Raw genomic sequence first — 14,785 nt, 5'->3', positions numbered from 1 at the left:
GACACTAGTAGTGTTCATCACATCGCTGCTGTCGAACAATTAAAACATGACAGATCAACACTGACTGCTGAATAAATAAATACCAACTTGCATTTTTGCTTAAAGCACAAATGAAGAAATATAAGAACCTTGCAACAGTTTATGTTCTGATCTGTTCTGCTTGTTCCTTCAGTTCATGGTATACACTACTGTTTGTGAGCCTCTGATACTCTGAGTCCAGTCTGCAGGGTTTACTGAAGTTGACAGACATTGTGGATCATCACTTTCCACTCATCGTATTTTTTGAAGACAATAAAGTGACAGAAAAAAAACAATGCTTAAATATGGGAAAGGTACTGAACCCCAAGTTGAAAGCAGCTATATAAGATTCAGTCCCATGACCATTTAAGCCTAACATGCCTTCCAGTATTCAGATGTTTGACTGACTCCATCCCGCAACATTTATTTCACTAATCCGTGACAAAAAGCTGAAAGGGCTCCAGAGACACAAGTAAGGTGATCGAGAAAGAGACAGAGACACGAGGCAAACCAATTTAAATCTGCTATAACAGCAACATATAAAAGTGCATGCAGACAAGACAGGGTGAAAGGCAAAGGTGGGAAAGACAAAAGGTTAGGATGAGGAAGAAAAGAGAACACTGGAACACCTCAGTGGTCAGGTGGAGGAAAATGGAAAGTGTTGGCAACACTAGCACAGAGCGACAGAACAGCATCTAAAGAGAGATGCAGGAAGAAAGGAAGAAAAAGCGAAAAGAGAGAAAGTTGGATAGATGAATATACAGGGAAATACAGAGAGACAGAAGCAGATTGGATTTTATTGATAGAAACGTTTTAACTGCCCGCGGTGCGTTCTCCCTGCTGCATTAGTGAGAACAGTAAATGCTTTCACTCACAAAGACTTCATATATCCTCCATTTGTTTACTGCTGCTGAATATTTTAAGAGTAAAGCTTTCATCCCTAAAATGTCGCCGCATGTCGAGCGGGCAAAGGGACTTCAGATAATAACTTACAATAATAAGACCTGATGATGTCAGCAGTAATCCATTTTGACTTTCACGTGAAGGCTCCAGAGCTTTCTGTCACAGAGGTGTTTTTTAAAACTTTCCTTTAATCAAACACTCACTCAGTATTTTATCTCCAGCCTCATGTCAGGGTTACTGCATGTTGTAGGTAGGCTTGCCACATATTGGGACTTTCAGAATTAGACTGCATATCATTTTTATCACCATGTTTTTAGCTTGCAACATATCTTTATGTACGGATAGAGAAGACTGCCTGCACTAAGAATAACAACATAATGTTGATTTCAGCATGTGAGCATGAATACTGCCAAACAATTACTGGTTATTTAAAGTCTGTATTTGTGATCCAGCCAATTAAAATAAAGGCTTCATTTATAATCCGATATTCTGTCTAGCAGACCAATCTAACCCAATTACCAATTACAGGTTTTAAACTAGAGACTTTCTTGCGATGGATGAAATCTGTCCACAGGCAGACAAACATTTGTCAGCCTATGAATGTGACTTGTTCATTTCACAGCCTCAATGCTAGTCTTTTGGCTGCTTCCATGTTGGGGTTCTTCAAAGCCCTGAATGACCATGAATGTTGGGAGAGAAGGTGGAAAACCAGTGCTAGCTAGGTTAGAACACACAAACATCTAATGGGTTGAGTTGTTTGTGACTGGCTGATTACAGCGCTAACGCACTGTGGTAGTGTCGTCCACTATTACCACAGGTGAGTGTCATATCTCCAGCTTTGTTTACTCTGTGTACTAATTACTGTGGGACTAATTCATCTGGTGACTTTAATGATGTCTTTGTTAAATTGTCCTTTCAGAGATTGTTGGTTTGAACACAGAAGATAAGACAAAGTATCCTGAATATCTGGATGAGTTTATTACTTGGTGTGATGCTAGTTTTCTTAAATTAAACACCAAGGTAACCAAAGAAACATATTTTGATGTAGCATTGGTAGTGTTGGGTGGTGACTGTATTCAAGTTGTAAATCCATATAAATATTTAGATACAGTTTTAGATACAATTGATGAAAACCTGACTTGGACTCAAACACCACTGTCATTTATGTAATGGTAATACTTAATGCAGAAGCCGAGACAGTTTGATGTGGATAAGCGGACAGTATACAGTGTTTTATTTAATGTTCATTTGCAGAAAGTATCCCAACTTTTTGTTTTATTGCCTGGTGTTTTTCACTTTCAGTAATCAGTAAGAGCAAACTCAGTAGGATTGTTAACATGGATGGTAAGATTGCAGGTCAGCAATAATGCAGTATGACCCAACTTTGAGAGTCACAAGTGGTGGAAAAAGGGTGAGATATCTTCAGTGATATAGTACACCTTCTTCATGGTGAATACCTCTGACCTTCCTTGGGTTGGAGGGAACAGCCCATCTTGTGCCCAGAGGTCTTCTTTATCTTGTGGTATAACTCTGCTGAACAAATCCAGCTGTAAATGATATGATGTGGTATGATAGGGGTGTCACGCGCACATAGTTTTGACTTTTGGCACTGTGGCACTTTCTTCTTGTGTAATTGAGATATCTTTATTGTGGATATATTTGTCAGACCATCGCCATCGGCACAAATGGAATTTCTGAAAGAACAATAAGTAAATCTAAATCTAATCTAAAAGCTCCATAAACTATACAGGTACAATGCACAGATACAGATATCTGCTAAAAAATGCTGAGAAAAAATACAGAAAATACTAGAAGTTCTGTCATCTGGATGAGGTGTAGCTCCCAGCTCGTCATATTGTTTGTCAGATAATTCCATTAAAATTGCTTCAAAAGTCACCAGGAAAACGCTGTAGAGAATTCCAGTTGATTTAGATGTTTTAATTTTTTGTTTTAACAGGATCAAATTAGATTGAATTGATGGAAAAAAATTCCCCCATGGAGTTGTTATGTATGGATGAATTAGCTACAGTGCTAGTTTATATCAGGCTGTAAAGATGTTATTTTAATGGCTAAATATGAGCATTTTAAGCATTTGAAGAAAGCATTAGAGGAGATGCAGTTCATATCAACTGTGCAATGCTTTCACTTTTTTAGCCCCATAGCCCCACTGCTTGAGCACTTCCAACCTTGGCTGGCATCTTCAGGATCACATTTTAACTCGTTAAGATCTGATGAGACTGATCCTGCTGTGATGGGGTCCAACATCCTGACAAACACACACACACAGGCAAATAGATTTGCACTTTCAGGGGAAACATTACCAGCCATACAGTTGAACTCTTGTTAAACTGTTATTTTTAATATGTTTTCTATTCATTGTAGTGGTTATGATGATCATAAACAGTGATGGACACTGATGAACTGTAAGCAGTAATCTCTGCAAATCTATCACTCTTTTTGGATAGGAGCAATATGAAATCATACAACTATCTGACCTTTGATCTCTGTCCTTATCATGAGAGATGTCAGAGTAAAAACCCAAACTTTGGCGTCAAGCTCTCACATTGTCAGTGAGTATTAATTTAATATTTTAATGCACATGGGTTTCCAGGTTTTGCTGTAAATTTGACAAACACAGCGGTAAAGTGAGTGGGAGAGGTACGTTTTACTTTATTGTCTGCTTCCATTTTCAGTGAATTGCTCTAAAAGCCCTTAATGAATCCTGCTGTCTTTCAGAGCCCTATATGTGCTGTTAAAAAACAGTGAGCCTGAAACAGATGGATTCTGAGTCACTGGAAGTATTACATCGAGTCTCATTCCATAATGTGGTGTGACCCATTTGGAGAAATCTTATAAGGTGATATAGTGCATATTAGTTAAGCAACTTCACGTGTGTTTTAAAGGAAAGACAATCACAGAGTTCACTGAGGAGTAGTTGGAAACATAAAAACCTTTAATTCAGGTTAAAAGCCCTCCCAATAACCAGATACAGTTGTTTCTCCATACAGAAATGATGTGAAGGACAATAATGTCTAACCTGGTTTTAATAGTCAGCTGTGTTACCTGATACAAATACAGCCACTCAGAATTGCCACTTTCAGCCAGAGGACTGCCGGCTGACTGTTAACTGACAATCAGATGTCAGCTGAATGTCAGTCACTGGGAGTCCCCCTTTCTTCTCTTGGGGCGTATCGACTTTTCCCCATAAATACACCCTGTTCACCCAATTGAAGAGTGTAACCAGGAGATGGTGTTTGTTTTCTTTAAAAAAAAAAAACCTCTTACTTGGATAGTTATAGTTTTGGACAGTATTCTTGTCAGGGCAGTGCCTTATAATATAAAGCGCACTGAGTACATAGCACATTTTAGTTTAGCGCTATATAAATAAAGCTGAAACAGCTGTTCTTTTGATAGCTTTCGTTGTGAACCTATTTACCCATTAAAACATAAAAACTTACATTTTGAAAATGTAAAAAAATAAATGGATAAAGCTTTACACTCAGTTTGATCATTCAGACATTTTACACTGCAAATCACCAAATCTATTTCCAGCAAACATCATTTTAAATCTAATATAATAAGTTGATATAATTCACAAAACCCATAATTTCTTTATATTTTGCATAAGAGAGGTCAGACTTTCACCTAGAAGGTGCTTCAAAGTTGTTCTTTGGCTGCTTTGTGAAACATTTCCTCAAACCTTAGAGGGGAAAGCTTTTTCCATGTACTATACAATACTATGTGAATTCTATAAATGTAAGTTTTTCCTATTTGATATTCAGTTTTTGTGTTTTCTGTTGAAACCTTCAATTTGTTTCAAGGAGTAGCGTACTTGCTCTCACAGTTACATCATATCATCCCTTTGGTTACATCAGCTCTAGGGGTCATATGATGATGACAAAGCTTTGATTGCACAATCCCAAGAAACGATATAGAAAATGTACGAAATCGGTATCAGCTGTTAATATTCTCCCGACCACATCGTTGAAAACAAATTATATTTTTGTGACAGTTTGAGTGAGAGAGTATAAGTGCTCATAAAGACCAGGCTGAACACTAATAACTGTTAATTCCCTGCTACCTGTTTGTACATGGAGTTTTTTTCACCTATAACTAAATGAATATACAAATAAATACTGCAGGTTGGACACTTATTTGTGGGACATGTGCCAGTTGGATTTCAAGTGTCCTTTTCACAGTGCAAAAATTTCCAACCACAGTATTAAAATAAATGTTAAAGGTGATAGACAAAGATTAGCGGCAGACAACTTGAGTAAGCAGGCATGACTCTGATCGTTGCCGCTATGACTGTTAATTTATTTGAAAGCGTAAATGCTGAGAGTTACCAAAAGTTTTAGTACTGCGCGAGAGCTTCATGGTCCACTTCTACAGCAGCTTTTCACTGACCTTATTAATCATCAGAAATATTTAGAACAAAGCATCAAATATTTCTGGCACGAATAAACACACACATACACACACACGTCGGGTATCTTCTGGGGACATCTAATTGACATAATGCTTTCCCTAACCCTAACCATAAACTGTCACTAAAACCACATTTTGAGTCTCAAAAATGCCTTGAAACTTGTGGGACCAGGATTTTGGTCCCCACAAGTATAATAAACTTCCAATTTTTTTGTCCCCACAGAGATATGAATACACGCACACGCACATATTGTAGTTCAATCAAAGCGAGTTCAAATTTCCGATTTTATATGACAACATTAGCAGTGCAGTGAATGAATCATTTTAAGATTTTATGTTCAGATACACAAGTCAGCAATAATTATCACTGGCTGGCTTGTTTGATGTGCACAACCTGGATTGTATTTGCTGCAAACATGTATCGATACCAATATATTATATACATGCTGATTCTGTCATAATTATAGAATCACTGAACAAATTTTAAAAGTATAATTATATATTGAGGCAAACTTGTAAATAAATAAATTTGCCTCCACACTGCTCCCCCTGGTGGATACACAAGACATTACTACTGGTTTAACTCAATGACACTTAGCGGTGTTACTAATCATCATTACATCATCCTAGTCTTCGGCGGGGGATATCATTACGGCCACCCATCAGCCGGCAATCGATCAGAATTCATTCGGGAAGCCGTCACGATCCCGTCACTGATGAGCCGCCCATTTTAAGTGGCAGCATCTGTAGTTATTACTACGTTCATTGCGGTCAATACACAGTGAGCATCAGTAATCCAGTAATCTAATCTTGGCAAATAATCCTCATTCTATTCATATGGAAGTAGATGAACGTAATCTAGGCAGCTGTCTCTTTTCATGGTTTCAGTACAGCTCGGCTGTTAGCTACACACCCAACAAATTGTCTCAGGTGTGACAAATTTATACTGAAGTCTTTTGTGTATTATAGAGTCAGACATGTTTAGTTCTTATGTAAACATCTAGAATAATAAAAGTAAAACTCAAAATGTCTCAAACATTGCTGTCATTGACAGTAATAAACTGAGATACTATTGAGACTACTGAGACTATTTATTCAGATCAAGGTTATTAAGGCCTACAACTAAATTAAAAACCCAAACTAGGTTTGAATTATCTAAAACAAAAAATTAAAACTGACCATTATTTATTGTAATGCCTATACTGGTTTTCCTAATCTTGAAATGGTTCAAGATTAGGAAAACCAGATTAGAAACAATTTCCCTCAGGGTACATAAAGTATTATCAATCAATCAATACATGAAAGTAAAAAAGTACAAACTAGCACTGAAGGTAATACAAGGTAAACTTAATTAAACATTTTGAAACAAGAAAAGTCACCCTGTAAATTAACAGAAACTAAACTGAATTAAAAACAAAATGTCAAAATGAACTAATTAGAAAATACAAAACTACGGTGACTGTGGTCGCCTCACAGCAACAACGTTCCCTGCTTTTTGTTAACTAAAATGTTTTTCAGATCTACTTTTTAGTTTAGTTTGAGTTAACGTTAATGACATTAGAAGTGATGTTGTACGGCACTGGGAACAAGTTTTTATATTTAAATATTGTCTGCTGATATTGATCAGTGTACCTGAGATGTTTTGTCCCTTTCTGATTACAACCATTGCACAATCAAATAAAATGTCAAATGTTGTCTTAAAAAATAATTCTTAACTTTGGCCATTTTTAACATTTTGTGACAATTTTGACATCTTGTACTTCGGGAGGTAAGAGATGATGGAGCTGATCCAACAAAACCGAAACACTGCCCACTCTAAACCAATACATGATCCAAGATGTTTTAACCCTACTTCTTGATGTTTATTCCGTCCACTGGTATTAACCAAAACTCCAGAACAATAATCTAACTTCTCGTAAAAAAAAAAAATCTAGCAAGGTTGTGGATTTGTTCTGCAACCATGTACACTGATTCTCCAGTCCCGACCAACACACCAGGATAGATGTTTCCTATCCTTGTTTCAGCCTCCAAACCCTGAAGGACAGGCTTTCTGCATAATGACGTCTGTCAAGGTGCTCTTCAACGAACCGACGGAGCCGAGTGTGCTTGCTCTGTAACGTTAGTCTTTGTATGAATTCAATTAGACATATAGACGAAATGAAACTGTAACAAAGATGAAGAGAGACAAAGAAGAGGATGAGAAAGAGGGAGGAGAAAGAAGAAGACAAATGTCAGATGAGGAGAGAGAGTTGAAGAGAAAAGAGGAGAAAGATGGGAAAGAGTATGCAAACAACAAAGTTTGGGTAGCTTTAGGCGGTATTAGCAGCAGCAGAGGGAATATGTGTGTGGGAACAAATTGTCGACAGGAATTCATTAGGCTCGTTGTGCGATAACGAGTGCTTGTGGTTTTAATTGACTTAATCAACAAATAGAATTAATCAGAGATTTCTAATTAATGGTAATTGATTGAAATATCCGCTGGGTCACCACGCAAGCAGCCAAAATTCTCCTTCCCTCTCTCTGTGCATCGCTCTCTTCATTTCTGTCTCAGAATCCTTTACAGTTTGCCCTTGTCTGCTCTCCCCGTTGTCTCTCATTTGTTTTTCTTGTTCATTATGCCTTTATGTAGTTGTCTTTCTTTTTTTATTACATTTTCTTTTTGTTCTTTCTATTTCTGGTTACCCTCGCTGTGGCTATCTGACTTTGTTTTCTTTCCTTTGTTTTTTTTTAACTGGTGATCTTCACGTTTGGTGTTTTACACAACATTTACTTTGAATTAGATCGGGTCAGCACAGTGGTTAGCACTGTTGCCTCACAGCAAGAAGGTCTTGAGAGTCTCCGGGTCGTCCGGCTTGCTCCCACGGTCCAAAGACATGCAGTTACTAGGAATAGGTTAATAGGAAACTCTAAATTGCCCATAGGTGTGAATGTGAGTGCGACTGGTTGTCTGTGTCTATGTGTTAGCCCTGCGACAGACTGGCGACCTGTCCAGGGTGTACCCTGCCTCTCACCCTAAGACAGCTGGGATAGACTCCAGCCCCCAAAGATAAGCGGTAGAGAATGGGTGGATGGATAGATTGCATGACCAACAGTTTGAACACTTGTTTCTTCGGGTGCTGATGAGAAATAATCCAGTAAGTTTGAGAAGTCCACAAGTTCGAGTTTATTAATGTTTCTCGGTGTTCACATCACAGTTGATCTCATCCGTCCCTCCGTATTTGTCAGGCTGTAGTAATTTTATGGCAAACAGCAAAATACAAAAAACGCTCGGGTATTGAAAGACACTGTTAAATATGTCATTAGATTTACTGTCTAGTATTCAAAACAGGTTTTCCGATAGACAGTGTATGTATTGTTTTATATAGGTTCAGTTCTGTTGCTTATTGTTTTGAAGAGATTTTTTGGTGTAACCTTCATTTGTGAAATCGCAGAAAAGGATTTGGTGGAAAAGCCTCAACACTAATGAATCCTGTTTATTTTAATCCAAGAATGATGGCTTTTTAAAGACTCTATATTCAGAAAATGACACATCTTACCCACTTCTATTCTTATGTCTCTGTCTCACCTCTGTTTCAAAGTGCTTTCCACTCGTGAAACACTGACATAGCAACCACAGTAACAACCTCCACTCTCCTCTCTCTGTCTTTTGCTTTTTCTCCCTCTCTCACACCTCCCTGCATCCCTCTCCTCACGGCAGGTCTTGGTAATTAGATTGTGGAGATGAGGAGGTGGCGGAGAGTTAAGAGGATTTTGTTTTTAGGAGAAGGAGATTTAAAGAATGAGAGAGATAGAGCAGGATGGAGTAGGGGAGAGTGAGAGATCAAGCTTGAGAAAGCCAAGGAGTGAGAGAGGAAGAGGGTGAAGGGGGAATTATAGAAAGAGGAGAGCAGATCCTTTTCCTTTTGTTTATCGTGAGCCGGTCACTCTTCCTGAAAGAAAGTGTTGAGTGACAGAGATACATGAAGGGAGGGAGAGAGAGACAGAGAGAAAGCAAATGAGGAGATAGTGAAATCATTTGTCTTTTGAGTGTCTCTTCTGCTGGTCAGCTTTGAATATGACAATCTGGAGAGATCTACACAAGCCATTAACAGCTTTTCTTGGTCTGACGCTCGAGATGGCTGTGAAATGGACAATTCCCGATCAGATGCTGAAGGACCACAACCTGTTCAACACGAAGGACTTAGAGGTTCCTCTGAAACCTCATGAATTCTTCTCTTTGGCAACCTGAACGAGCCAGAAGCCTCGCCAAGGATGCTAATTTTATCCACTTATTTTCTAAATCTGTTTTCTCATTTCTAATTAGGTCTTGTGTTGGTGAAGTACTCATTAAATCAAGAGTGTCTCTTTTGCTCCATTTGAACCATAACAGTCTCATACAGTGCCAGCACTGGTGTTGACACAGTGCTAGTTTACTTCAGTAGTTCTCTCACTTCATCTTATGCTCACCCACAAGTAAGATTTCCTGATACTTAAAATGCTTTCACACCGGACATGTTTGGTGTATGTTAAACAAACTCCAGTATATATTCTTGTATAGGACAAATAACTCAACTGGAAGAGATTTCTTTGGGCAATTTTACATTTTACAGAATTGCCGGGCCAATTCTGCCCCCAGGGCCTTATATTTGACACCCTTGATCTATGTCCTTCAACTTAAACTGATTAAAAGGCGTATGTTTTGAATATAATATAGTGTGTTTTGAAATTTTAAAGCTTTATCACCAGTTTAGGTAAACTAGTTTACCTTTCTGAGGCCAGCATGTGAACAATTAGTGGTGCTGACTCACATCCTAGCAGCTTCACACTTGGCCACAAATCGTCATTAAAAGTCCCATTAAAAAAAAAGAGGCAAAAAAAGGGGCAACAACTGGACACACTCAACACTGATTTCCTGGTCTAACTTGTGACAGTTATGGAAAAGCAGATCAACAGAATCACAAAGTTTTTTGCAAATGGCACAACAGGAGACCGAAGCAATGTAGGAGCTTTAACTTGATATCATAGGCGTATCTACTATAATCTCAATGACTTCAACCACAAGACTGAGGTCAGAGGTCAAGTTTTCTGAAAGTCTTGTGACTGCAATCACTGAAGAAGGAAGTCGCGTAGGATTTTCAAATTAGTGCCGTAGGTTCATCTGCTAAAAATGTTGGATGAGTTCAAATCTCACTGACCTTGACCTAAAGGTCATAGGTCCATGATCAGGTTTTCTTAAAATCATGTGAATGCGAAAACTTAAGGTGGCGATGTAGGATTTTTAAATTGATACCACAGGTGCTTCTACCAAAAATCGTAGACGAGCTCGAATCTCAGTGACCTCGACCTCAAGGTCAGCGTAAGTTTTCTGAAAATCTTGTGAATGTGATAACTTGAGAAAAAGGCAAAGTTTTTGAAATTGATACCATAGGCATGTTTACTAAAAGGCTGAGGGGTATCACCATAGAGTCATCATTTCCCAAAAGAGCAAATTTCCTGCCTTTGTTTACAATTACCTTTGTTTTGTCTTTTCTATTCCCTCACTAGTCTCACTAGTCTTTTCTCTCAGTCTTCACGCTTTTGCACATTTCCCTCGTTTTTACCTTCACCTCTTTGTCGACCTATCTCACACTTGCTTTTGGCTTTTCTGTCCATCTCAACCTCCCCTCTACATTCTCCATCCCTTTCTCCGCAGCCACTCTATGGCTTCCCATGTATTTTTGAAGAAAAGCTTTTTAGCAAATATTTGTCCAACTGTGTCTGTAGAGCCCTCTGAGTCAATACGGACCCAGCCAGGCTAGACCGGTCCAGAGAAAAAGAGAGTGAGAGAGGGGGGGATCAGTGCATAAAAACCAGCAGTGCAGAAACAATAGAAACTTAGGAATCTCTCTTTTTTTCCTTTCTGTATGGAAATTAATTCACAAAGAACAGAGTTTTGCTCTGTAAAGCTTACCAATCTGCGAGCATAACACTTGTGACTTTCACAAGTAATGCAACTGTTGGTATACCGCTCATATCCATGTTAATGTGTTTTTAAAGGTGTTTTTAATATAGACAAAAAGAGTAAACTCCCTTTGTGAAAACACATAACCTTTACCATAAATTCTCTCAAAGAGAAGTTTGTTGCACTTGCACTGACAAACAGTGAAGTTGTGTCTATTTTTCCTGGTACCCACATATAGTTTTCCTCTACATGAAGTCATGTTTTTCTTGAGACATTTACTTAATTTCATGTCATGCTGGGAGGAAAGGGCTTATTTTAGTTAGGTTTTTTTTCTTAGTTTTTGGATCATTATATTGTTGTGTTTAACAAAAGCAGATCGCACTCACATTAGTCCTGCCTACAAGGCTCTTCATCATTTAATTAACAAGGCAAATATTCTTAAAGTATTATAGAACCAAGCAGCTAACACTGTTGGAGACGGCATCAGTGCTCTGTTGGTAACTACACCAACGTCCCCCAAATGTTTTCAAACAGATTTTTAGTTATCTCAATTAATACACACTTTAGCAGCTATTCATTTCTTTATACTTAGCAACTGTTAGCTAACAGTTTATCTATACTGTGCTATCTATTGTTAAACGGGTCTTTTAATCTCAGATTATCACGTTTTTGGAGCATTTTCTGCTAAACACCCACCAGTTTCCCATTTTCGAGATGTACTCTATCTACTATTTCCAGACTGATAATTCAGGTTAAGTTTAAATAATACTAAAAGGCATTGAAAATTCAAGAAATGCTGAAGTGGTGCCCTGAAGGGTGGGACAAGGTATAAAAAGTGTTCTAATTTCTACATTGTGCAACTGAAATGCATGCAAATGAATTTTAAAGTCTTTTGAAATTTAATCATGTCTGATTTTTTTTATTTAGAATTTTACATTAAGAAGCAGAGGGGGAACAAAGTGTTTCCCCAAACTTTATGGGGGGCATTATATATGAAAATGCTACATTGTTCCATGTTTAAGACCTCCAGGACAATGTGCATGGTTACAATGTGGTTCTCGAAAACAAAATATTTGCATAGATTTAACTAAATAATTTTCTTTTCATTATAATTCTCCAGAATTTGCTTCTATTCAGATTAGACAGTCCACTAATATTTTTGGTTTTGGGTTACAACTTAACATATTTGCTCAACCCAGCATGAAAGTTGAATCAAACTAGTATAGTCGAATTTAATGTTAAAAAGTATTCTACATATTTAGTTTTTCATCTGGGATGTGAAAGTTTTAGTCAGATATGAGATGACAAAGCAGAAGGCCCACTGTGATTTGAAATGGTGCTTTTACAAAAACTATTTACAATTTCCTGTTCTGAACTTTAGCTAGCAGCTGTATTTCAACTTTTAATCAGTTATGTTTGTCTTTACTGAGTCTTACTCTTGGCCTGATATGTCAGCCGTCAATTGTATTTAATATCAATTTTTTAAATTTAATAATGAATTCACACTTTTCCCATAGCGCTATTCTTCTGTAGCAGTACCCTCACGAGACATTTGTTTCCCTAGTTGAAAACCCCTGGTCTGTACTATAATGGTTTATCCATGGTTCTGCTGTGCACTAGACACTTATCAGAAGCCTAATAAAAGAAACTAGATTTAAAGTCTATTACTAAACCTTAGGGCACAGTTACATTGGGATATACAGTGAATCATTACACAGTCTTTGTACATGACTGTATTGATTAAGTATTGAAGCAAATGAGTTTGCAAGACACGGTTGAGTAGACAGCTCAAAAATGGGTCTGTTAGCCTGTTAAATTTGTTTGTGGATGGCAATAAGTTGTACACCTGTCGTAATCCATCAGGAAGCACACAGCTGGTTTTCTGTGGAGCAGAAAGATCTTGCATCAGCACCGAAGCAAACGGATGGACTGGTCTTCACTGCCCAACGAGTGATATAGAGAAGTTTCTCACATGCTAAAAAGCTCATTTTGAAAACATTTCTCAATCAGCATATTTGGTTTTCAAAGTGTTGTTCCAGCCCCAATCTAGTTTAATACGTCTTCCTGTGCTTCCTCCGTGCTGTCTGCTGCACTTATTTGGCGCGGAACGAGTATCACTCAGTCGTTTCATTGTTTAGAGCCTCCTCCCTCAATGTAATACACACCTCCTGTTTGGAATAAATTTATCTGCCACCCCACAGACACACACGCGAACACACACTTGGCTTGTCCTCTTGATCCTGTCTGCTGTATTCTGCATCCCCATCTTCTGTTTAGACAACCAGGCAAGCCACAAATATGCTAAACTGAAGAGAGCGGGAAAGAGGAGATGAAAGACGGGAGAAGAAGTGTTGAGTGTGTGTGAGAAAGAGGCAAAGTGTGAATGTGTGCGCACGCAAGAAAGAGAGAGCGAGAGAGAGTTAGAGGGAGAGAGAGAATCCCATTTCATTGTAATAGTGTTTAATATTTATTGGAAAAATGTAAAGAAAATGTAAAGGAAGTGCTTTTCAGCGAGCAGGCAGGATTAGCATAAATAGTTTGGGGCTTGGACGTGCTTGGTCCCTGCCGCAGAGGAGTAAGGCTGTCCCCTCTATTCGCTGTCTCACACACAGAAATATATGCATATGTTTGCACATACACCCACTGCTACACAAACTTTATGCACAAGCCTGCACGAGTAAACACTGAAACATGCAAACACACACACACACTGACCTTTGAGTGTGGAAACTCATCAGCATATAGTGATTTATAATAGGCACTGCCAATCCTTGTTTCTTTTTTTTCCTCTTTTTTTGCATTTATTAGACAGAAGCCGGGAGGGAAGCAGAGAGGGGGAATATTGGCTGTTGTCATTTATTTTATGCACTGTTGCTGCTGATCAAGGATCTGTGTGCTGAATTTGACTTTATGCTAATAAACTGCAATGAATGACCAGAATTTAACTACAGTGAAGTGCAGCGAATGTAGGTCTTCTTTCTTGATCTTTTATTGTTAGAGAAATGAATAATTCTGGTTTATTTAATGTTTAGGGTGTTGTTTTCATAATCGTGTCCATAATTTCTCCCTGTGTTAGTATTAATGAAAATTCAGGACATTGGTAACATTGTACAAGAAAGATGGAGGGATTAGGGGCAATGACAGTAAGTCTGTAAAAGAAACCAACAGTTTATGATCATTTAAACCAGAAAAGTACAGCTAATTATCCTGAGCAGTACATTGAGTCGAGCCTCGTTGAAGCACATAAATTGTACTTTACGTGCTTCTTGACATACTTTTAACCATAAACATATTACAGTAAAGTAAGAAGTACTAACAAAAAAATGTAAATAAATATATATTTATTTAAATATATTTATTTAAATAAATAAATAATTAAGAGAGCATAGTGTTGCATGAAAGAGGACGCATATGATTTGTCTTTTTCTTTTGGCAGGAATCTTTAGGGGTTGTCAGAGCAACTCAGATTTTTTGAAATCTAAAAAAGTAGCAGGAAAAAAATTGAATATTTTTGGT

General features: G+C 37.8%; 1 protein-coding gene across 1 annotated transcript in view; it reads left to right on the top strand.

The window, feature by feature from the left end:
• akap6 (A kinase (PRKA) anchor protein 6) overlaps nt 1-14,785 on the top strand; it is a 213,787-nt gene that overhangs the window by 173,570 nt on the left and 25,432 nt on the right. The gene's annotated exons all lie outside the window — the stretch shown is intronic.

The sequence above is a fragment of the Diplotaxodon limnothrissa genome, linkage group LG19 (genome assembly GCF_057381915.1).
Source record: "Diplotaxodon limnothrissa isolate DT_005_m linkage group LG19, D_limnothrissa_male_GT1.1, whole genome shotgun sequence".
Classification (NCBI taxonomy): domain Eukaryota; kingdom Metazoa; phylum Chordata; class Actinopteri; order Cichliformes; family Cichlidae; genus Diplotaxodon; species Diplotaxodon limnothrissa.
This window is presented reverse-complemented; position numbering and strand designations above follow the sequence as displayed.